General features: G+C 42.4%; 1 protein-coding gene across 1 annotated transcript in view; it reads right to left on the bottom strand.

The window, feature by feature from the left end:
- The window catches only part of PLA2G4C (phospholipase A2 group IVC), a 519,666-nt gene that overhangs the window by 345,558 nt on the left and 149,736 nt on the right, over positions 1–24,372 (bottom strand). The window lies entirely within an intron of this gene.

Genomic DNA, 24,372 nt, shown 5'->3' with positions numbered 1-24,372 from the left:
CAATCACCCAGGTAGTTTGACGAGAAGATCTGGAGTGGTTTCCATGTTGCAGGAAAGGTCTGTACACCCATGCTATCAGTTTGCTACCAGTTCCTATGGTGTAGAGCTTCTGACACACCTTGTGTAGGGTTAGTGCTAGGTGGGAGACATGAAATAGGGCATTTAATTATTATTTAAGGTAGTTGTAAGTAAGGAGTTGACCGAGGTGAAGATGGTAGTCTGCCACAAGGGTTTGGAAATTTAGTAGTTGGCTGTTGAGAAATAAATCTGCCAATTTTAAGACACCTGCAGCATGCCACTGATGGAGTTGCTCTGAGCACAGCCGTCCTGTGCGAGTGGGAAGGCTTACCAAAGATAGTGCAGGAGCACAGGGTTTCTTCATGCCAGTGAATTTACAGGTTCTAGCAAGGCAAGAAAAAGTTGTGCGTGATAACCCCAGATGGTGATCCGTAGAATGATCAGTAGGAAACAATGAGCAGTGCATTAAGCCTTCCTTAAATGTCTTTACTGATTAACCCCATCTCATGTAGGGAAGTGGGCAGAAAGCCAGCGAGCCACCCATTGGACCTGTGCAGCTGAATAATAGCATTCTAAGTCCAGAAGACCTAATCCACCCACAGTCACTGGTAGCTGTATAGTGGAAAGAGCTACCCGATGGCACCGCAGTGACCAAATCAGATGGGTGGAATGTCTGAAGAAAGAATTAAGGACAAGCAGGAAAAGGTTTGCAAAATAATACTATCATTGGGGTAGCACACCATCTTCACCAGTGCCACGTGGCCCACTACAGAAAGCAGAAGAGAAGACCAAAAACCAAACTGGGTTTGGAGGGACCGTGACGCTCTGCCGAGATTTCCATCCTGCAAATCAGTGGGAGAATGGTAGAATGTAATCACTAGGTATCAAAAGGTAACTGGTTCCCAGTTCAATCTGAGATCTAATTGTATATAAAGGGGAAAACAGTACAGTATGTTAAAGAAACACAAATTACAATGTTAACATTTTAACTTTTTGTTTGTGCAAATATTTTGATGATTTTATATGTACTTGACACTTAGGGATAACCCAGATCACTAGTTTGGCTTTTGCTCAATTTCAAAACTATTTAAAGACGTGGACAAAGTGGGCAATTGCCTTGCACAACCTTGGAAGAAGTCTGGCCCCAGCTCTCTCTTCACAAGCATGGACAGCAGACCACTGCACCAGAAGAGTTTGACAAGGTGGATAGGTGTTGCTTGTTCAGCCACTTGACAGTGCCTCTTCTTGTTTCCCTGCTGTCTGCAGAGACAACTCCCCAGGTACCCAATACCTTCCGATAGTCTTGGTGGACCCATCTTGTCTGATTGTAAGAATTGTCCTACCTTGTTCTTCTCTACCTTATTCATCCAGTTCTTAGCAACAACCCTTTGAATCACTTGCCGTGGATCTCCCATTTGATCTCAATTTCATCCTCTTCTTTTATTATCTTTGATTGGTAGTCCGGGCTCCCATTTCTGCCATAAATACAGAGTACCAGGCATACACTCTAGTGCTGTGAGACTACAGACAAGTTGTGGGTACCTCACATCCTGACATTAGGTGTGAGACTGTCACCTACACCATCTGCCCTGCCTCATTAAATTTTTTTTAGGTTGAAAATCAATGGGTGGTCGGGGTGAGCCAGATGTTTTTGTTCAATTTGTTTAAACTAGCATAAGGTTAATTACCTTAATGTTTCCCAAACTGTTTGCCAGGGGTTTTAAAATGTTCAGAAACATAATCAAAATTGTGATGTTTGTTTCTCTTCAAGAAAGATTGGGTAGATTTCGGTAGGGGTGATGGCTTGACACAGTGCTGAAGGGCATTAATTTACTACTGAACAAGGATGTAATGTGACACCTGAATGTAGCATACCAGGAGGCAATCACAAAAAGCCCACAGTGAATAAATAGTGCTATGTTAATAAAGAGTTAATAAATGCACTGACAACATGGCCTCTTTTGGGTTTGTCTGTAAAACTGTCATTTGTTCTTGATTTTTTGTCCTGAATTTTGACCCTTTGTCCTGAATTTTTGTCCTGAATTTTGACCCCTTGTCCTGATTTTTGTACAGTCCTGTCCAGAATTTGCCTCAATGCCAGGTGAGCACCCTACCCAGTTCTCCTCTGGTGGCAGACACAAGTTGAGTCATGGATGCGAAAAAACAAGTTCCACAAAAGCAAACTCCTGTCTGAGCTTCAGAGGAAGTAGGTTCTGTGTGCAAATGATTTCGTGTAAACAGCGGGACAAAACTTTTCACAGGAACTATCAAACACCAGTGATGACCAGAGGAGTAGCAATAACGGGAAATTGGCGTCCTACTCTCGGAGACAATGGAACCTGTGAAGCAGCAAGCTTATGAATCTACGCAGCACCGTTACATACAGTGCACTGATCGCAATACCGATGATAGAGAGTGCAGGACTTCTTCACCTTCAAGAAACAGTCCCGGTATTAAACAGGACCAATTGCCTCCATTGTGCATGCTCGTCCCCGCTGTCCATAGTTAGTGTACTCGGTGCAGCTGAGCTCCATTGTCCTGCTCTGGTTCTCCATGTAGTCCCAAAGGTCTTCTTGCCCTCTCCCTCAGAATCCCTGCTCTAACCTTCATTTACTTCCGCATTACCACACAGACCACGCCCCGCAGTCAGTGCTCATGTCGGTGTCCTTCAGTTCTGTGCAAGGTAGGTACAGTACTAGCAGTGCTTTAAATGAGCCGGTACTGTCCGGTACTGAGTACCGGCACTTTTTTATTTTAGAGGGAGAGTACCGGCATATCTCAAGAAAACCGCAATACTTTTAAGTGGAGAGTACCGGCACTTCTCAGAAACAAGCAGGTACGTTGGCACAGAGTACCTGCACTTCTATTTTTCCATTTAAAGCACTGTACAGTAGTACCTTGGTGTCTCAGTATGCACCGGACATGCTCAATTCTTCTCAGACGTTTACAGGTTGTCATTCCTTTTAATTCCTTCATAGCTTGACTCTAAAATTGTATCTCTAAATTAGAAATGCAACATTATGTGCTTCCCTAATTATGCGTGTGCTTCTCATAATAGCACGTTTGGCGCTAATCTGTAACTGTAGCTCATAAACCAGAAAAATAGAGGCATTTCAGACTGAAGTGCCATCTGGTGAAGATACTATGTTTGCAAAGTAAAAACTCGTTTGGATAGTTGAAGAAAAGGTCTACTACCGCCGAAGATCATTTAAAACGACGAAGATACTTCACAGGGTACTACTGATATTAATAGTTATTTTCACAGTAAACGTTATTAGAACTATTTAGAGAACTGATTAGCAAACTAACCAAAGGGTCCTAGAAATAGGTGTTTGCATATGTTTTTGTTCTTTTGACAACTTAAACATTCAGGGCAGCGTTATTCCAGACTCCCGTCAGCCTGCGTATTTCAATAGGGTATTCATGTAACTCAATGCTTCAGGCGTATTCATTTCCAAATCAATAGTTTTAAAGTATGGCTTTCTGCTCTGCTGACTTTGAAAAATGCCACTTCCACATACAAAGGCGGCGTTTGCAAACCCCATTTCAGCTTAGCACGTGCTTAATGAATAGGGTTAATCAGCTGTAACACTGCATGGAAGTTGCAAGTTTGAATGAGGCCCCAAAAAGCAGTTAGTTATCAGAACAGGTTACCAAACCATGCACACAGCAATGATGGCTACAACGTCACTCCAATAATTCCTAACACTGAAATGTTCGCGGGACTAGACCTAGTAATGTAGGTTAGCCGTAGCACGATTCGAAATCTTTACTTCATAGAGTAGAAACTGTTCGCACTATAGATATATTTTTTTACAAATGCCGTATACCGTTTGGTTTAAATATTAAAATCCGTGCACTAAAATACTAAAATATCAATGGAAACATTTGTTGAAAAGATGGAAGCGTGTGCATTTTTGTCGAATCTTTTTACTGGCTAAATAACGTGTGTCAATATATTGTAAAAATCCAAACAATAAACGAGACAATGTGACCCACTAAGTGTCCGGGGGATGAAACACTGCGAAATCTACGGCTGATATACATATTTTAGGGGGAAAATATCATTAATTTGGTTCCATTTTAGAATATGTGTTTTTATTCTACTTGGTTTCTGACCACCTATTGAAGGATTATTTTGCTTTTTGAGCAATGAGAAATTGGGATAAATTTGCCTGGTACGTTGTCAGTCAGTTATCCAGTCTAATGCTATTTATTCGGCCAAGCTAGCCATAAAAGTGTACAAAATATAAAAATTACAGGTAGACATACAACACTTGGTAAGAGGTATTGTAAAATCATGCCAGACTTAAATAGAATGGACACATATTAAATATATTACTAGAGAAGAAAACATGCTCATAACAACAGCTAAATCTAAGTAGATGCTACCTACACATTGTCTGTGCTTAGAGCAAACCCTTATATAACTAAGCACAGCGTGGCAAACTCGAAGGCGACATAACCGCTGTAGATGACTAAAAGCTTCTTTGTAATATTTAATGTTTGATTCACGTAAAAGAAGAGTTGAAAGAGTGGTGCTTTATTGGTATGCCTCATTACAGGGACACCAGGGAAAGTGATGAAAACCACGGTCCCTGTATTGGAAATGCTATTATTAAGTGGCTAGTATTGTGTTTGAAACATGTTAGAAGGAATCAGTGATACAGATTAATGGCAACCAAATATCTTGTGAGGGCAGAAGGCAAGTATGTTTGACGGAAGATACTAGGGCCTGATTTAGAGTTTGGCGTAGGGGGTTACTCCGTTATAAACGTGACAGATATCCTGTCTGCCATATTACAAATCCATTATAGTCTATGAAACTTGTAATAGAGCAAACAGGATATTCGTCACGTTTGTGACAGAGTAACCCCTCCACGAATCTCTAAATCAGGCCCTCAATGTCTGAGTTCTGAACAGCATTTGCCTGAAGCTTATGATGAATAGTGAAGTACAGAATTTGTACTAGATCAGGTGTTGTTGAATCTGGGTTAGAGAACAGCTCCAGGACCCCTAAGGATGTGAACGTTTGTTTTATGTATGTCCACTGTCCACCAGATTGGCAACATGTTATCTAGTGCCAGGCAATCAGAAATAATGGATCTTGTTAAGGTTGCCTCATGTTTTTTTCAGTCCCTTCGCCATAATATCAAGGGGCCTAATTTACTACAGTTCTCCGCATAACATATGGCTGCTTCAGAGCGACATTATGGTTGGAGCAGATTGTGGAACAGACAGCAGCCTTTGTAGGAAGCTGTTTCCACTCTTTATAACTGCTCCGTGTTGACATAAGTACTAGGCCTGGGTAGGGTGTGTGGAGTCGCGCTACAGAGAACTCTACAAAGTGGGGAAAAAAAGTCTGCCACACTTCGGAGTTCTGCAAGCGGGTGGAGTTCTCGAATGTGCTCGCAACACAAAGTATATACTTGCTTTCAAACTCGCGTGAGAATGATACCACAAGGTTTGCATGGGTACAGCCAACTTGTTTTTCACTCTGTTTATGGTGCTAGGCCTGTTTTTTTCATCCCACATCAATCTTTTCAATCCTTATACTTAATCTACCCCAATTCTTTATTCATTGTTTTAGTGTGTCTTTGTTGCTGAATATTTTTACGTTAAAAAAAATATATATATTGTCTTTTGTGACTTTGTATTTTAATTTCTCCTCTATTTCTTCCTTTCTTATTTGTCCTCTTGTTTATTTTCTGGTCTCCTTCACCCTACCGCCCCCCCAGTGCCATGGCAGAGCAGGGGAACATCGGCTGTCTACCTTGTGGGTGGCGGCGCTGTCAATGGGTGCAGCCTCGGCCCATCTTTAGCAAAGAGGAGGTGGCAGCACTGTTCCCTCCCTCAATGCTGCAGCAGGCAACAGGCCCGGGAGCAGTTATCCCTGAGGGAGTGTTGGCTGCAGTGGGCTAGGGTGCACTGGTGTGTCAGGGCCACCACCCAGGTCCAGCGCACCACCCAGCAGCTGATGCACCACTGGGCGAATATAACTGACCACAAGCAGGACCTGCTAGACATCGAGATTCTGGGGCTTGTTGAGTATTATATTTTTATTGTGTTTTTGTTCTACAATGCTAACTTTTTTTCTCCAAATAGCATGCTGCTTGCACTCAGAGATAAGTTATGTTTAGTTTCTATTAAGAATATTATTTATTATGTTATCATGTTAGCGCTAAGCATGTGCTCGGTGCGACATCATCATACTCTGAGGCACTCACTTTGGCTGATTATTTAAGAAGCCATTACAACGCAGGCTCTTCTGTCCCCCTGTCTCCATAGTGAATTAGGATATCAGTGAGTTCGCGTTCTCTGTGACTTTATGTAGTTCGTACAGTCCCAAGCAATTTCACAGTGATGCGACTATGCATGCATTGCCAAAAAATGGAGACTGTGTTGGTCCATCGGGGGGGGGGGGCGTTGAGAAATGATAACAGAATGAAAGATCATTCATTGCAATACATTAGTTCCAAATATAGTTTTTGTTAAGGAAATCTAGAATAGAGATTCTAGGGGTATAACCAAGTCAACAATAGTTGATCATATTAGCACCATAGGCAATATGATTTAAGTACAATGTTATTGCATTTGCCAGCAATGTTGTGGACGTTAACAGTACCACTGATGTATTTTTTTATCTTCTTTGTTTCTTACATCAGCACCCAAGGGCAAGAAGATGTGCACTACACCAGCGGGTGTGACAGGCACTGGTGCTGTTGGCTCTGCTCATCCCAGTAAATCCTATTATTTAATATAATTATTGTTATTATTATTTCCCTAACTTTTACCTCTCCCCTTATACTACTTTTAATTTTGCCTCGTTTGCTATTTTTTAAACAGTCTCCCTTTTTTTTTCCAACTCCCCTATCCAAGTTTTATTTGCCGTTATCCCTGCATTATCTTTTTTTTCTGCCATTCATTGACCAGTTAGCATTTCACCCCTTCATTGCACTTCAATGAATCGGAGTCATCAATCATAGGCTATAGCTCTGCCTTCCATTACACAAAGCTTTTGGTTGGCTTGACTAACTGGATTTTCTAACATTGCAACAAAATGCCCAGAGTGATATTTTTGATAGAAGATACTACAGTGCTAACTGAACTGTAATGATGGATTAGGGTTGCATTTGTTTGATTATAAAATTAGGAAGGGGAGGTGTACCTGTCATCTAAACACTATGTACTGTTTTTTTCTAGCCACACCGACCAGTGCAACCAGTGGAGCTGGCTCAGGTTCCACTGCTGCAGCAGCAGATGGAGCAGGGGGAAACATGGCAGCAGGGATGGGCAATGACAAGTTACATTGCTTGCTTATTGGCAATTACTGGTACTCACTAGCTACAACAGCTACAAAGGCTTTGTTGGATTCATGAATCCCCGCATTACAGTTACAGTGGTGGTTGGGTTACTTAAGGCCTCCTCTATCTGCATCTCAACAAGAGCACACATAATGTATGCTAAAAATGATGGCTTGATGGAAACGTGAACAAAATAAAGGTTTAAAAAAAGGATGGGTAAAATGAGTGAATGGAAAGAATGCATGGGTGGATGAAAAAGGATGCATGGGTGAGTATTGGGTACTTACCCAACACTCAACCACACATCCTTTTGGATGAATGGATGAAGGGATGACTGAAAGAAAGGGTAGATAGTGGCTACTGAAAGGATGGGGACAGGATTGTGTATTTGGGTGAAAGACTGGATGAGAGAAAGTAAAGCTTAAATCATGGTGGCTATGAGTGAATATTGAAGAAAAAATGAAAGGGTGATTGAATAATTGCTTGGATAAATAAAGAAGGGAGCTCTTCTGTAGAGGGGCATGCTTAGTTCTCATCTACTTTGCTTACTTTTTGTGTTTTATCATTTATGGTTATCAAAGCTATCGGTAAAAGTTGGGGGTATTATCATTTGTGTCCTAATCCCTTGACTCAATGTATTTGTTAAATGAGACAGATATGTATTCCACCATCATTCATCAACCCTATCCCTACCCATGGCATTTCACCATGCATCACCAATTTATTTTACGCCTGTTCTAATTTTTCCTTTTAGACTTTCCTTATACAGTGACTGAATAAGCCAAAGCTTAGGCACATGATGAATCTATGATCAGTGACGCCCCTCTATTCTTCCATAGCAAAAACTACCTACCTGTCACTCTACTTCAGAGTAAGGCAGAGGAAGTCAAGTTTCTTTCCTTTCCTTACTGCCCAGCGAATGAATCTGTTGGAAAGAATTTGGGATGGTGGGTGAGGCCAGTGAGTAAAGTGGGACTGGTAAGTGCCTGATTTGATTTTATGTTTACCGTGGGGGATATTCTGTATTTGGCATGTTTGTCACAATCTATATATCCCATTCCTCTCCCTGTAGTGCAGTGCATGGTTTTCTCCACCTTCTACTTACGACAGACAGGATAAATATATCCACATTTTATACATATCATGTGTGACATATCTTATTTATTCATCTGCCTCTTTAAAGTCAGGGTAGAAACTAAGTGAAAGTAATTTGGGGAAGAGCAGGATCACTGGAATTAAAGATAGATAATTGTCATCTACAGCTGCCCCAACTGCAGACAGTAGCTAAGTACTCGAAGTGCTGGCTAGCGTGCCTCCAATTATTTGGCACAACAACCCCATAGTACATAATGCCGTACTCATAAATGAGAGGTAGTTCATTTTTATTTTTCCACTAAAAATGTCTGTTTTGTTACTAAAAAAGCCTAAATGAAATCAAAGTTTTTTTAAAATCCGATTATTTTTCCTTAATTCTTTTCTACCAGACAGTCAGTGCTTTTTAGGTGGGACGTGTATCCAACGTGCCAAAGGGACCAGCAATGTAGTAGTACTGTGCCACCCACTACCTATCTTTTGAAGTAGTGTTTGTTCAAAGCATTGTTAACAATTTATTTTTTTATTTTTATTTTTCTCAATATAGCTACTCCTACTTGATGACTACCTCCAACCAGGCAGGACATAGCAGCCAGTGTGTGGCAGCAGAGACTGGGGAAAATCCAGGCCAAACATCGGCGGCTGGTGATCTTGGAGGAGGAAGAGACTGAAACAGCTGCCGAGGACCGAGGACCCAGCAGAGTAGCACACCAACCCCCAGTCCCCTGGCCAGTATATCACCAGCAGCGACGCCGGCAGTCAGGATCCCTGAGTGCACCTGCTGCTGCACTCTCCTGCTCCAACAGGGCTGTGCTCAACCTCATCCTGCAGCAGATGGGCTGCATTAAGAGCTGGCTCACCAGCACTGAGCAGATCCTGGACCAGCTCTGGAGCCATATTGACAGCACCCTCTTAAGCCCTTCTTTGTTTTGGTGGGAGGGGCTTGTGGTGGGGCTTGTTGTGCACTGGATTTAAGGCCTGCCACTTGAAACAAAGGTTGGGTCTGATTCTTCTGTTACAGTTGTTGCTGGTTTTCTTGTTGGCAGGTGTGAGAAAAGACTGCCCTCTCTGGAAGTTGAAGGTGGTACCCAAGAACTGCAGAGTGGGACTCCAAGTTCCAGTCATTCTTCATCCAGTTCTCCTGCTTGCTAAACAATCCACCTCTTGTAATGTGAAATATCCCAATAAGAAAGAGGAACAAAAGTAGAAAGAATTTTTTTGTAGCGTGGATCAAGTGAAGTGGCACAGAAGTACTCTTTGGAGGAGATAATGTTATTTTGCAGCCTTCATTACAAGTCAAACAATAGCTTAGGGCTCTCAACCAAGGCATGCACGTCTGGGTTTTTGTTCATACCCAAAGATGCAAACCTTTGACACCTTCCTTAGCTTCTCGTGTAGAAGGTGCAATAACAGGCTAGCTTGGCCCATTGTACTGTCTCCCTTGCTAACTTCCCATGTTTAAACCTCAAAAGGGAGCAGCATCCGTGCAAGGCATGTGATTAGACTCCATTTGTTTGCATCCATGGTCATAGCTTTCCCACTTGCATACCCTCCTCTGTGAACAGTCATTGATCTGATTGTACTACTCAAACAGACATTGCAACATATTATATATGTTGACTTCTAACATGTTGGCACCTCCTGTATCAGGGCTTTAACTGGTACTCTAATCACGCTGAAAAATCAGCAGCTGTTTCCGGGCTGTAAAAAGGATGAATGAAATGTGTAGATGTGTCTGCAGGTGGTCAGTATGTTGCTATGTCTTCTTTTTAAGAAAGACTTGCAATACCAGGTTGATGCAGTGTGCTAAACACCGGACCCTGATATAGCCACGTGCTGCCATGGCCTTGACTATGTTACTGCCATTGTTTGTGGCAACAAATCTAATTTGAAGACCTTTGGGTCTCAGTCACTCAAATACCTCGCAATTAAATTCATCCAAGATGTTTGCAGCTGTGTGTGATTTCTCCATGGTGCCAAATGTTCTTAAAAATGTCTTCAGGGCCAAGACTTCAAGATAGCTTTTGTTTTACCCCCACAAAAGAGATCCAGTGTGCAGTGAGGCACATTTAATTAGTCGCCTGACAACTGGCCCACATGTAGGTTGATGGTTTGCACAACACTTTGCTGCAAAGCTTGTCCAACCAACTACAGCACATCATGATGCAGTTCTGGAACAAAAACTCTGGCAGAATAGGTCTGACTTTGAACCTTCCATTTTGGGCAGATGGCTGCCACAAACTCTAAGAATTCCACTCCTTCCACAAAAGAGAAAGGGAAGAGGTCCAGCTCTAATGTTTTTGCCAGCTTCCCATTGTACAAATGTGCCATTGGATGGTTGTGGTTGTAGGGCCCTTCCTGACTAAACATGCGCAGGACAGTAGCCTGAATTTTCTTCTTTTCTGGGGCCAGTGATGCAGGAGACTTTGAGATGTAGTTGGTGGTAGACTCAATGTGCATCATGGGGCAGTTACTATATGTTGTGGTGTCTCACTCTTCATCTGACTAAGTCTTCTTGTGCCATTGTGAGATCTGTGAGGCGGGTGAATCTGGTACACTGTGGGGACTGGGCTGTTTTGCAAGAAAATGATATCACAGTCTTCTTCCTCACCTTCCACTGTGATTAGAACAGTTGTAGCTGATGTTTCACAGCTCTCCGCATCTTCACCACTGCAACCATGTTCAGCATTTTTTTTAAGGTGCTCCTCCCACCAAATTGTGTGATGTTTTCTCATATGGGTCATCTGGTCTCCAGTATCATAATGTGAACCAGGCTTACCACCCAGAACACTTGCATGGCAAATGGAGGCTAACATGATTTTCTCCTCCTTTTGGCTAATTCTAAAAAGCCCCAAACTGGGGAAGAGTACTTTTTTAGTGGGCCACTGCCAATGTCTGTAGAAGAACTGGAGGCAGGTGGGTTTGTCAATTGCCTCTCTGCAGTGCATAGTTCTACGGAGGTACGGTGCAGGTCTCTGCTGGTGCCTTACTAATATAGGAGCTAGTGATGCTGCCTGTGCCACATCCCTCGGAGCAGGTTGGATTGTGATGTCCGACTCCTCTTGCCAGCTCCAAAATGACTGGCTCTTCATCATCACCATCATCCTCCTCCTCATCATCATCATCAACTCCTTCCACGATTGTAAGGCTTTCTGGAACTTTTCTTTTCCCTCGCCTCTTCTGGTATCTCCCGGCCTCTGCCAGGGTCCACTCCATGTCTTCTTCAAAAGTGGTGCTTGGAAAAGATGGTGGAGTAGTGCCCTTCCTTTTTCCTCCTAGCGATCTGGGAACCATGGATTAAAAAAAAGGAGGTTCTTGATCAACAGAAAGCTGGAGTTCCTATTCTGCTCCAGCTGTTGGAAGATCTACTATTGCTTGCTGAGGCTGATGGGATTTTGCTCTGTTTCCTGAAACAACTGGGTGCTACTTTGCAAAGGGGACAAATTCAATTCAACATCACTGCTCGTCAGCGTCATCATGATTGCAGTGGCTGCCTCATTGACAGACATGGTCTTGGGCCTAGGTGCAGTTGATGCAGGACTGCTGTTCCCAGATTTCTCCCCAGAGGCCTGTGTGGCAGGCACACTTCTCCCAAAAAAGGTTGCGGTTGCCATGCTACTGGCAGAAAGCTGTTCTTCTCACTGGCCACTTTCTTAGGAGCAACTTTCTTTAGGGTCATCTTAAGCTCTAGGTTGGCAGTTGCACTAAGATGAGCAAGCAAAAAGAGTTTGGAGGACCAAAGTAATTGAAAGGCCTTCTCTTTTGGCACTACTTCCGGTGATGTGGGTTCTCTTCTCTTGTGCACCTAAAAACAACCAAGCAAGAAAAACATGTAGTTGGTGAAATGTGGCACTGTTGCAGGTTTAAATAGTACAGACAAATACAATCTTAGTGTGGTTGGTTACTTCTGTAATAAATACTAATTTTTATCAATCATTGTAAAGGCAAATAACACAACCTCACCATAAAAAAATTACATTTCAAATCAGACAGCACAACAGGTAGATCTAGATCTTTGCTTTATCTCTATCTGTTTTAAAGGAGACAGCTGGAATAGTCAGAGAGAGGTACATGAGTAAATGGAATAATACTTTAAATAACCTATGGCAGCAAGGTGGTCCAGGAAAATTGGAATATCATTAACAAAATTCATTATGCTGTTGATTTGTCTGCCGTGCTCCGCAGCCAGCGAGTCCAGGAGGAAATGGAATTACACCTAAAGAAACCAAATGCTGTAGTGCAGCTGTGCGTCTGTGGTGGATGGATGGACAGATGGATCAAGGTAAAATGCAGAATTAAATAAAAATTAGAATCATTATAAAAAAAATAAATAAAAAAAAATAAAATATAAACATTTAATAAAAAGAAAAGCAATTAAAAAAAATTATTACAATGTTAAAAAAGTAAAACATTATTTTAAAAAACGAACTTTAAAATTAAAAAGAAATTAAACATTAAAATAAAATGCAATAAAAATAAAATTAAAAAATTAAAATACAATAACACATGCAAGCCCATGTCAAAGGTACACTAGCTGGATGGACAAAATGGCCACCAGCCACATGGTCAAACAACAACTGTGAACAAGGAGGCATGGGGAACAATGAACACATGCTAGCCTATGGACAGAAAATGGCCCAAGGCTGCATTGCATGGAGAACAAAGAGAAATAGTGGGCTATGAGACACACACACACACAGACTGGTCATAAGGATGCATGGTGGTGGTAACACTGAAGAAAAGTAACCAACATTAATTCAGCAATGCAAAACATTAGAAAATTAACAGAGCTATAATATTTTCACAACACACATGTATCTATACAACCAAATATTACCCCACAACATATACTCTTTCCAGAAAAAAAAAAAAACATGAAATGTAAATAAGTCAACGATTTTAAAAATCCAATGTCATCCCTGCCCTTATTAAAGTTATAAAAACATACCACTGAAACATTTATTTCATACACTGACTACTACTGATGGCTCCTACTGGCTAGATGGCCCTTTAAAAAATAATATTACAAATGTTACAAACATGTAAAAAAAGTACTGAGCTGTGCAACAATATTGCTTTACAAAAGGTGAAAAATCAATGAAATGCAAAATAAACAATAACCAGGACTATGCTAAAACTCCAGACCACCCACCACTATAAGATTAAAAAAATCAGATTAAAGTACAAACAAATATTGGTGCATGCCCAAGCAATTAAACACCCTTATACAATAGTTTTTGAACCTACTTGTGTGATTCAACAAAAACAAAGTCCTTAAGAGGAACATGACGGACAGCTAACGCGCTGCCCGTGAACTCTCGTCGGGCGAGAGACGCCTAGCATCGCGCGACCTCAGACGTGAGGCGGATCTCGCCGGTCAGCGCTCAGGAGAGCTGCGGCGGTACCGCTTGCGACTTCGGCATCGGAGCCCCCCGGCGAGGGGGTGAAGATTGGAGGGAAGGAGCGACTCCGGGGAGGAATCCTTGGAGGAATTCCTCTCGCGCGTTGTCGCACGCTTGATCCGAGAGCCGGAGCTCCCTTTCCAGCGCTTGGGGAAGCCCTTAGAGGCGTTCCAGAAGGATCTTCAGTGGAGTGACGGCGGTAACATCGATTTTGCGCGTTAGGCGAATCGGGGTATCCACATTCTGGTGGGTGCCTGTTTTTTTTTTTTTTTAGGCAGAGTATCATCGGGGCTGCCTCCCCAGGAGAAGCGGGTATTTACTCCAATCCTGTTGAAAAGCCTTGTATGCTGCAACTTAAGTAGGTGCAAGTGTTTTGTGGATAAATTGAGTACCGTGCTTTTGGCATTGCGTTCCACATTCCGTCAGGATTTATTAAGTTTTGGCACATTTAGACTTTGACATTTTCTTTGACATTGTATAATATGTACAATTTGACTGCGCAAAAGGGGTTTAATGCACTGAATCGTATTGGGGGGTGAAACAGACACCGTCTACTTAGCGTTTCCTTGTTTCAACTTGTACTGTGTTTTCCAGCATTACCAATTTCTCTTCCCTGTGAATACGGCACGAGCATAAGGACACTGTACAATAGGCGTGTTAATCTGGTTTTTCCCTGATAGTGGCTGGATGGGTCTTTAAAACCCGCGTGGTGGGCTGGTGACCTAAAAGAAAAAGAAAAAAAAGAAGAATAAAAAGGGGGAAGAATAATCTCTTTCTATTAGGCCACGTTAGTTCCTAAATTTCCCCCTCCGAGTGGGTTTTTTTTTCCGCCTAGGTCGGAAAAAAATTAAGAAGAAAAAAACGGCGAACAAGAAGGGGGGTTATTGCCCTCGGCGAAGGGTGGTGGGGTGGTGTCCTGGAAGCAGGCATCGAACTCCAGTATTTGGACAGAAGCAGTGAGGGGTGTGCGACGTGGGAGATCTTTTACCTTTCGCTGCTATCTTCGTGGGAGTATACCGGATACTCCGGGGGTCTTCACCAGATGTAATTTAAATGGGAGTGGAGTAAGAAGGGATTGCGAGAGTGTTGGAGCCTCACGGTGCATGTCACCAAATAAACGTCGTCCCAGGGGTGCTCGGGCAGAAGCCAATGACTCGATTGTTGCAAGGAAAAGTAAGCCCAGCACCCGGGGTGGGACTGTTCAGCTTCGGACTCAGTTATCTGGGACAGTAGAGACAGGTATAGCAGATTTAGATCTTAAATCTCACGGTGAGGGGATTGACTATACAACATCATTTGGGGGGCACTCTCTACCCCTCCTGGAGGAAAGCCAAACTGAGCCTCAAGGGAGGAGCGAATCTTTGATTACAAGGTACTTTCAGACCGCAAATCCTCCACCACAATCTATGGCAGGTGTTCAACCGGCCTTAGCCGACTCTGGGGCATTAGATCTAGTTGAAGGCTGTTTAGCTGTAGATCCAGCCCAAAAAACACTAGATGAGGAACCAGTTAAGCAGAAAGAGGGTCCCTCTAAGACAGTACCCTTGTTGGAAGTCGAGGGTAATTCCTCTAGTGGATCAGTATCACGCGACATGGATGTTCAGGCTTTGTTAATCTCTCTTACTAATGAGATTAGGGGAAAATTTGAGATTTCAGAAACTAATCAAACTAGGATTCGGGAAGCCTGTGAAGTTTTGGAAAGTAAAATCAATTTGCTAACAGACCGGTTGGGGAAGTTGGAGGCGGTGGTGGAGGCTCATGAGGAGCGCGTGTTAGCCCAATCTAAGGATATTTTACAATTAAAACGTGGAGAGAAGATGTTGCAGGACAAATTAGAGACATTGGAAAACAACATGAGGAGAAATAATATCAGGCTTTTAGGAGTCCCAGAGGGTTTGGAAGGGGAGGACATTAAGGGCTATGTGATCGCTTTGATCAAGGAGGTCCTCCCTAATACAGTAGGGATTAATCTGGAAGAGGACATCCAGAGAGTTCATTGTGATCCTTACAAGAAAAATCCCGGAAGAAAGAACCCTAGGAGGATTTTGATAAATTTCAACACATTCTATTAAGGAAAGAATCTTGTCTGAAGCCCTTAAAGTTGGAGCCTTCTCCAAGGGGGATTGGTCTTTTAGGATAAGATCAGATGTGTCTAAAGCAACGTTAGACAGGCAGTGGGAACTGGGAAACTTTATGCGGGAGCTTCGTGCCCTTGGGGCTACAGTCCAACTAAGGTTCCCGGCCGCTCTCCGTATTATGTGGAAGAATAAAATGTATAAAAGGAGAGACCCCGGGGAGGTTAGCGCATTTATTGATCAGATTAAGGCGTCTCAATAAGATCTAGTGGAAAGTCCCGTCCGACGAGGAGTTCAAAACAAGGATAACAGGATGGTTATCCTAGTAGAAATGGGGAGGGTTCCTCTGGGGGGAGGGGGTGGCTTTGGGGGCGTGTTGGTGTTGGGTGTGGGTGTGGGAGGCACTGGGTGTAGGGGTTTGGTCTGGGTAAGGGGGTTTGAAAAGGATAAAAACAAGAAAGTCCTCATAACTTGTCTAATAGGTTGGGGGGTTCTGCGTTCTGTGTTCTTTCCTTCTCTTTACGATGTCTAAGCATGGCAATTTAAAGCTGAGATTCCTTTCTTGGAATGTGAATGGTTTAAGGGTGCTTGGTAGGAGGAGGAAGATTTTTGAATACTTGCGATTGGTGGAGGAGGAGATCATCATACTGCAGGAAACCCACCTTCAACAAAGTGAGTGGGAGAGCTGCCTTAAACGGTTGAACTGGGTTTCATTTAGCACTTGCTCTTCCCAAACTAGCACAATAAAAGGTGTGGCAGTACTGATTAAGAAATTTACGAGGTTTAAGGTAGGAGTGGTACAGGTTGATTCCAGAGGAAGATGGGTAGTGGTAGAACTGTGTGTATGCGGTTATTGGATCACAGTGGCGGGTTATTACGGGCCAAACATCGACGACCCAACGCCATTTCAAGACTTATTTAATATTTTACTTTCAGCTAGGCACCCAGTGGTATTAGGTGGGGATTTTAACATATTGTTAGACCCTGCTCAGGACAGGTCAACCCCCGGGGTACAGTTAATTCACCTAAAACAAGGGCATTGGTGAAACAAGCGATGCAGGATTTAGGCATGGTAGATGTTTGGCATTGGAGAGGGGGTGAAGGAGACAGATACACATTTCACAATAAAAAATATTGGCACAGATCTAGAATAGATTTTTTTTTAATACATAAAAGTTTATGCCCAGATGTGAGAAGGGTAGCCCACAATATACCATATCTTTCAGACCATTCAGCGGTAACACTACATTTGGATATCAGGGTCACAAACAAGGATATTAGGAGTACAATTAATCGTGCTTTATTCTTAGACGACGCAATAGTAGAAGCGTTAAAAAAAGATACAAGAGAATTTTTTCATATGAATCAAGGTACTGCAAGTTTATGGTGTGTTTGGGATGCATTCAAGACCTATATAAGAGGGAGGTTAGTGAGCCTAGCTACTTACAAGTATCGAGAAGAGAGGGAAAAGCTGGGGAATATGGAATTGTCATTAAAAACGCTTCGAGTCTCAATGTATAATGCACGGTTAGAAGGGAAAAATGATTTATTAGAGGAGCTGTCTCGTCAAGAGGAAAAGGTTCGGACTACCTTAGACGCGTTTTTGGAAAATCGCAGTAGGCTAAAGTGGGAAAGTAGTCAATATGCACACTTTGAATATGGAGAAGGTTGTAGTAAGCTGTTAGCGTGGAAGGTTAAGTCGGACCTTTCCAAAAGGCACATCTTATCAGTTAAATCTGATCTTAAGAATCAGATCTGTATGGAGCAAGAAGAGATTGAGGGGGCATTCGTATCTTTTTTTCAGGAGATATATTTAGAAAGCTCGGTTAACTCGGAAGAGTCGGTGAGAGAGTTTTTAGATAAAGCTTTTCTCCCAGCATTAGAGGAGTCTAAAAGGCTCTTATTGAATTATAAGTTAATTAAGGCTGAGCTTGTTGAAGGCATAAAGGCGTTGAAAAAAGGAAAGGCAGCTGGTCCAGATAGTCTACCCAATGAATTATATAAGGCTTTGGGGGATGAACTCGTTCCATTTTTATTAGAGTTATTTAATTCCATGTTGATAGAAGGGGCCCAAATACCGAATTCCTGGAGAGAGGCGAGAATTTGTTTACTGTTAAAGCCAGGTAAGGATTCAATGTCTTGTTCATCATATAGGCCCATCTCCTTGTTGAATGCGGATTACAAACTTTATACAGGGATCTTAGCTAAGAGATTGGGGGGAGCCATTGGCAATTTGATACATTTGGATCAAAAGGGTTTTATGAAGGGGAGGCAACTTCATGAAGTAACTCACGAGTTATTTGCTGCAATAGATCTAGCGGAACAAGAGAAGGCCCCATTGGCAATCTTGACCTTTGATGCGGCTAAGGCCTTTGACCGTGTTAATTGGTTGTTTTTAAGGGCTGTGTTGGAAAAAGTGGGCTTGGGAGTTCCTTTTGTTAGGGCGATAGGGGAATTGTATAGATGCCCCTTAGCGAGAGTCTTGGTTAATGGCCATTTATCACAGGAATTTAGGATCTGGCGGGGTACGCGACAGGGTTGTCCCCTATCTCCCTTGCTTTTTAATGTATACATTGAACCCTTGGCTATTTTACTTCGGTCTTGTAAGGAGATTATTCCATTTCGAGTTCGGGGGTGGGAAAAAAAACTAGCGTTATATGCAGACGATCTAATGATATATACGAGCGATGTTAGGTCTACTTTACCTAAGGTCAATACCTTGATGGAACAATTTGGTAGATTTTCTGGGTACAGCATAAACACAGAAAAGACGGAAATAATGTGTTGGAATTTGACGCATGTTTCCCCCTTAGTTAAACAGGAGATTAGATACTTGGGGATTCGATTAACAACTGATCTTAGCGCGGTAGCTAAATTGAATTTTGACATAGTACATAGGGAAACTAAAAAAATGCTAAAGGCGCGGGCCGCTCTTCCTCTCACATTAATCGGAAGATCTAATATTTTGAAGATGTGCATTCTTCCAAAATTTACTTTTTTGTTCAATTCTATTCCATTAGAGTTTAAGAAGAGCTGGTTTAAAAAACTACAGGGGGACTTATCCTCATTTGTATGGGCTTCCAAGGGAGTAAGGATTTCATGGAAAAGGATGAGTAGGAAAAAAGAGTGGGGGGGTATTTAGTCTCCGGACCTGTTTAGGTACTATTTGGCTTTTCAATTGAAAAACATTAGAATCTTATTGAATAAAAAGTCAGAGTATGATTTAGTCTGGAGAGCGTTAACAGCACATCTTGAGGAAGGAGCAGATCATTTCTTACATAAATTCGGACACCCTAGGTACTTTAAGAAGGTTCGTTTGAAACTTCCCAGACATGCATGCTATGTTTGGATGTATTTTCGGAGGGTGTTAGAGATACCTTACTTCTGCAGTTCTGCCCTCATTTGGGACTCACCTGGTACCCCTGAATGCCTCATCGATAAATTATCAATTCCCTTGAGAGCGAGTGGGATGGTAAGATGGGGCCAGATAACAGATGGATCTGAATTGTTAAGTTGGTGTGCATTCCAGGAAGCTACTGGGGGGACATTTTCTAGATTCAAGTACTTTCAGATATCTAGTTGGGTAAATTCTCGACCAGTAGGAGAAATAGGGAGGAGCGTATGGGAAGGGAAATTAAACCAGAAAATCATTAATAAAGAGGTTGCATTGTGGTACCATGCTTTGTTGGAAACAGCAGAGGATAGTGCATCCCTTCCCTTGTCGAAGTGGGGGGCGATCTTTCCAACATCAGACGTCATAGCACTGTGGCAAAAGTCTTGCTCAGAACTGTGGCTTACTACTAGGCCAGCAGGGTTGAAGAAAAATCACCTGTTTACACTCCATAGGGTTTTTTGGACACCGGCTAGATTAACAGCCATTGGGAAAACCCAGAAAAACTGTCCAAGATGTGGGGAAGACAAGGCAGACAATATTCACATGTTTTGGCAATGTTCTAAGTTGTTGAACTATTGGGGGGATATAGGGAATACCTTAAAAGTAATCTTTAATGTTAATTTAGTCTTAAATCTATCAACAGTGGTGTTTGGGGTCTGGAAACAGGGTACAAAGTACCGGAGACTGCCAGTACATCAGGAGCATCTGTTGTTTATATTAATCCTCCTAGCTAGACGAGAAATATGTCGTAAATGGATTGATCCTCTTCCTCCCCGTGCGTTGGACTGGCAAACATCTGTAAATCGAATATGCACATTGTAACAACGAGCCCCCCTTTCTAGAAAAGACAATTTTTGGATGCATTGGGAGAATGTTTATCAATAATGTTTTTTTTTTTTTTTTGTGCTGTATAGGTTTCTGTTTGGTCTCTTCCTCTTGAACTTTTGAACTCTTAAGTCCAATGATTAGAACTCCCCCATACCCTTTTGGGTGCTGCTTTGGTTATGATCAGGTTCTAGAAAATAATAATACTTGATCGATGACATACGTTTGGGAAAAATACAATTAGTAGAACAGGTGGGGCGGCTTAACTGTGGTATGGATTATATACCCGGAGGTATGCCGTGGTCTGCCGGGCCTGTGCTTTTCCCCATTAACCAAAGCAAGGGTGATGAAATGAGGACAAAAAAAAAAAAAAAGTCCTTAAATTCAAAGGTATATCCAGCAGACAAAGAGAATGATCCTTCCACTTCGAAATCCAAGTAAGAAGTGTCCAGGAGATGGACAAAGGATTGGAAGGAGCCTGCTGGACAGGAACAGGAAGTAGATTATCTGATGCACTCCCTTCCTGTTTGGAAATAAAAGGCTTCTCAATCTGATAAACAACTTGCAGGGTCAATTGTAGAAAAAAAAATAGTCAAAAAACTTTTTGACTAGATTTAGTGGCATTTGGAGTAGAAATGATTTTGCACTCATGAGCGGCACTGTTGTGGCTGCTTATGCGGCCAGAAGCAGTGTGAGTGAACACGAAGCTTCGTGCGCGCTCACTAGTGGCCCAGGAGTACCATGGAGCTTGTGAGAGAGTGCTATAACACAATCTCGCAAGCGTGAATGAACTCTGTTCCATGCTGGATTGCGGAATTCGGGAACTCTGCACTACTTTGCATAGTGCTAAGTGTCCGAATTTCACAAATTCTTCTACACCCAGGCCTAATGAGTACTTATCACAGTGCACTTGCTTTAAAATATCTGCACCAACTCCTTCCTCTGGAGGAAAAACAAATATTGATATCAACTGACCTTTGGAACTGGTGAGCCCTTAAGCATAAATTTCCATTCTGAGGCAACATCAAAAGGAATACCCAAGTAAGTAAATTTTTGATTTCAGCCACCTCAGCCCCTTCACTGTAATTTTTTTTAGTTCACATGTTTTTAGGCTAACAGGTCAAAATGAAGCATTTAAGTGTCTTTAGCCCTTGGTCAGTCACAAAAAAAGGCAAAGGAGTCCAACAGTCTTTGGAGGCCATTTGCATTTCTGGCGATAAAAGCTGTGTCGTCTGATAGAGAAGTACTGGGACAGGGCAACTGATCAGTTGGGGCATATTTTTCCCTACTTTGGCTGAGAAATTTGCCAGCACATTAATATAAATGAGGAATAGGAAAAGGGCCATGACACCAGCTTGGTGAACCCTTAATGTGGAGTTGAAACTAGGTGTAAGTTTGCCATCTTTCCCAAAACATACGTTTACCAAGGTATGCAAGTCCAAACGACAGAGTAGATCAATAAGGGATTTTACAAAAGCCAGCCTCTCCATTATGTCCCACTATTTAGAGCAGAGTCCCATGACAAAAGCCCAGGAGAGATTAATGAAAGCCAAATGAATGGCCCCTCTCCTGGCCCGGACATATTTCTCAATTATCACATGCAAAGTTGAACTTTAATCCACTGTATCCATTTCACGTAATTCATTTCACGTAATCTGAAGAGGACAACGGAGAGGATTGTGGTCTGCTTTGCCAGTCCTCCATCCTTTGCAAAATTACCCTCTCTAGAAACGTATATAGAAATTGGACAACAGCAGCTTCGTAAGTCCTTGTTCCCCTTTTTAAAAATTGAATTAATCTCTACCTTGTTCCATGGCTGGGGCAAAGGGTTTACAATTGCAGCCTTAATAACATTGGTTCCCAGAGGAGCCCAACCTGCTATGTTTACTGGAACATTCATTAGGTTCATTAGGTGAGTGTTCTGACTTTGCTATATCCAGAAGTTGCACTTTTCCCAGAAACTGTGCACTTTGAACTCCTGTTGCAGTCTTTACCCCCTGACCTGTGTAGATCATTCTTTCATCAGCTTAGGTTTAAATAAGCACTTTGCCTCTCTACCCTTGCTGAGTGCCTGCTCATGTCTAATGCATCTAACATTCTCAATTTCCCGCTTAATTATGTAGTTCTGCTTCATCATTTATAATCCAGAATTTCAACCATAGTTACGTGTAGTCTCAGTTGGCCTTCTTTGAAAAACTGGAAGGGAGACCGAACCTCCAGAAATATCTCATATACTTTTACCCATTTCTGTCTCTCATCAGTTCCAGTGGTTAAAAACTGGAGTTATAAATTAAAAACCTTGAGTTAAAATATAGAACAAATTGATCTTCTTTCAGTTAGGCATTGAGAGATTCCGTGCATAAAACTGACCTGGGATTTTGAGTCTATGGCTTCCTTTTAGTTAAACTTTAACTGACTGGACAGGAAAAGTTACTATGTGTACCAGTGAAAAGTAAAATACTGTGTTAAATTATGGATCAATTGTAAATATCTTGGAGAACAATCTCATCAAGAACATGTTTGGGAACTAAGTGAAGGATTCAGGTCAACTGCCCAGCAGCCAGAGCAAAGTAGTATCTTGTGACTAGAAATAAATCTTTCTGTCACCTGCCCCAGGGGTGGAAGTATGCAGTGACTGGAACTTATGGACAAAGAGATGTCCAGATCAGTGCCCACTGTGCTCAGTTGCTCCTACATACAAAATTAAACTATATTGAATATAATCCAATGGGTTTTTGCCCTTTACCTTGACTGAGTGAAACACATTAATTAGAAATAGGAACACACTAGGACTGCAAAGAATTGTATGATCCGATCTCCTCCAAAAAAAACCTTTCTGATCAAATGAGGTCATCAAAAATAGCAGAAGGCAATTTATTGAAGGCCATGGCCTACCAGCCCAGCAGAAGCCATGGCCTTCAATCCCCTGTTGGAGGAATGCCCACTCAGTTTAGAGATCCCTCCCTGATTAGCGGGCATCTTTAAGCCCACAGTAGAGCAGCCACACCAGTGACTCCAATGATGGCACAGTGATGTGAAGAGGCTACCATGCTGGCTTCGCCATGCTTGACACTTGTTTCTTCTAAACAAACACCCAAATCAGGAGTTTGTGTAACAAACTAATAATGACTAATAATGACAATGACACGTAGGGAGTGCTATCCCTGTGCAATGAGGGGAACAGATGTATCTCCCTGGAAAGGATTGCTTTGCCGTGATTGGTGGTACCTGGCAGGAATATTTACTGAAGGATGCCCTGCCTTAGATGTAGCAGGGTGGCAGGTTCTACGACCATATGGCCCAGTGGTGAAAGAGCCCACATGTCAGGGGTTACCACCAGTAGAGTCTGCTGTATTGCCACAGGAGGAAATGCTGCACTTTGCTCACCTTAAAATGAACTAAGCAAGCCACAAGTTTGGTAAGTTTGACAAATTCTAAATGGCCACTACACTGTTATTTATACATTCTGTTGAAGACTATGACAAGGCAATGCAGCAATGACATATACTTTTGTACAAATGACATCACTCTTTGAAAAAAACTGAACCAATGATTTTGAATGATTTGCTGAAATTAAATTTGGGTTAAATTGTTGAGCACTGGTGTATGAGTGCAGACGTGAGAATATATACTCGCCATGTACGGTATTTTAATTTGTTTACTATAAGTATATTGTATGCACTTTTTAAGCCTTTAAGTAAACAACTGAAGGATAACCCAATTTAATTTTCTGTTTAAATGCAATTTTATTGTTCAATTTTTGATTTTGTTTTTCCCAGTGCAAGCAGTTGTCTTAAATACATTTCTTAAAACGCTGGGCCCTATTACGATTCTGGTGACCACCAGACTCAAAGTAGGTTTCACACCGCCTCACTCCAGGTGGTCCGACCGCCACATTATGACCCTGGCAGTCGGACCGCCAAGGGACCACCGTCACTGCCGGGAACATGGTTCCCTATGGGAACATGCCGTTTGTACTTGTGGTCAGCCACAGGAGCACTGAACTCTCTTTTCACCAGCCTTTCCATGGTAGGGACCCCGCCATAGAAAGGCTGGTGGAAACAGTGCTGGGGGCAACAGGGGACCCCTGCACTGACCATGCCTGTGGCATGCCATTGCCCAGCTACCCCCTGCCCAGCACCATCAAAATGCACACTGTCTGCTTTGCAGATAGTGCGCATTCCGAGGGTGCTGTAGTGCTATGGTATTGACCCCAGATCCCTTAAGGGAGCCGAGGTCACTACCGTAGCACTGTTCCCGCC

This window comes from Pleurodeles waltl, chromosome 6, assembly GCF_031143425.1.
Source record: "Pleurodeles waltl isolate 20211129_DDA chromosome 6, aPleWal1.hap1.20221129, whole genome shotgun sequence".
Taxonomy (NCBI): Eukaryota; Metazoa; Chordata; class Amphibia; order Caudata; family Salamandridae; genus Pleurodeles; species Pleurodeles waltl.
Note: the sequence above shows the minus strand (reverse complement) of the source record. Positions and strands in the feature narration are given on the sequence as shown.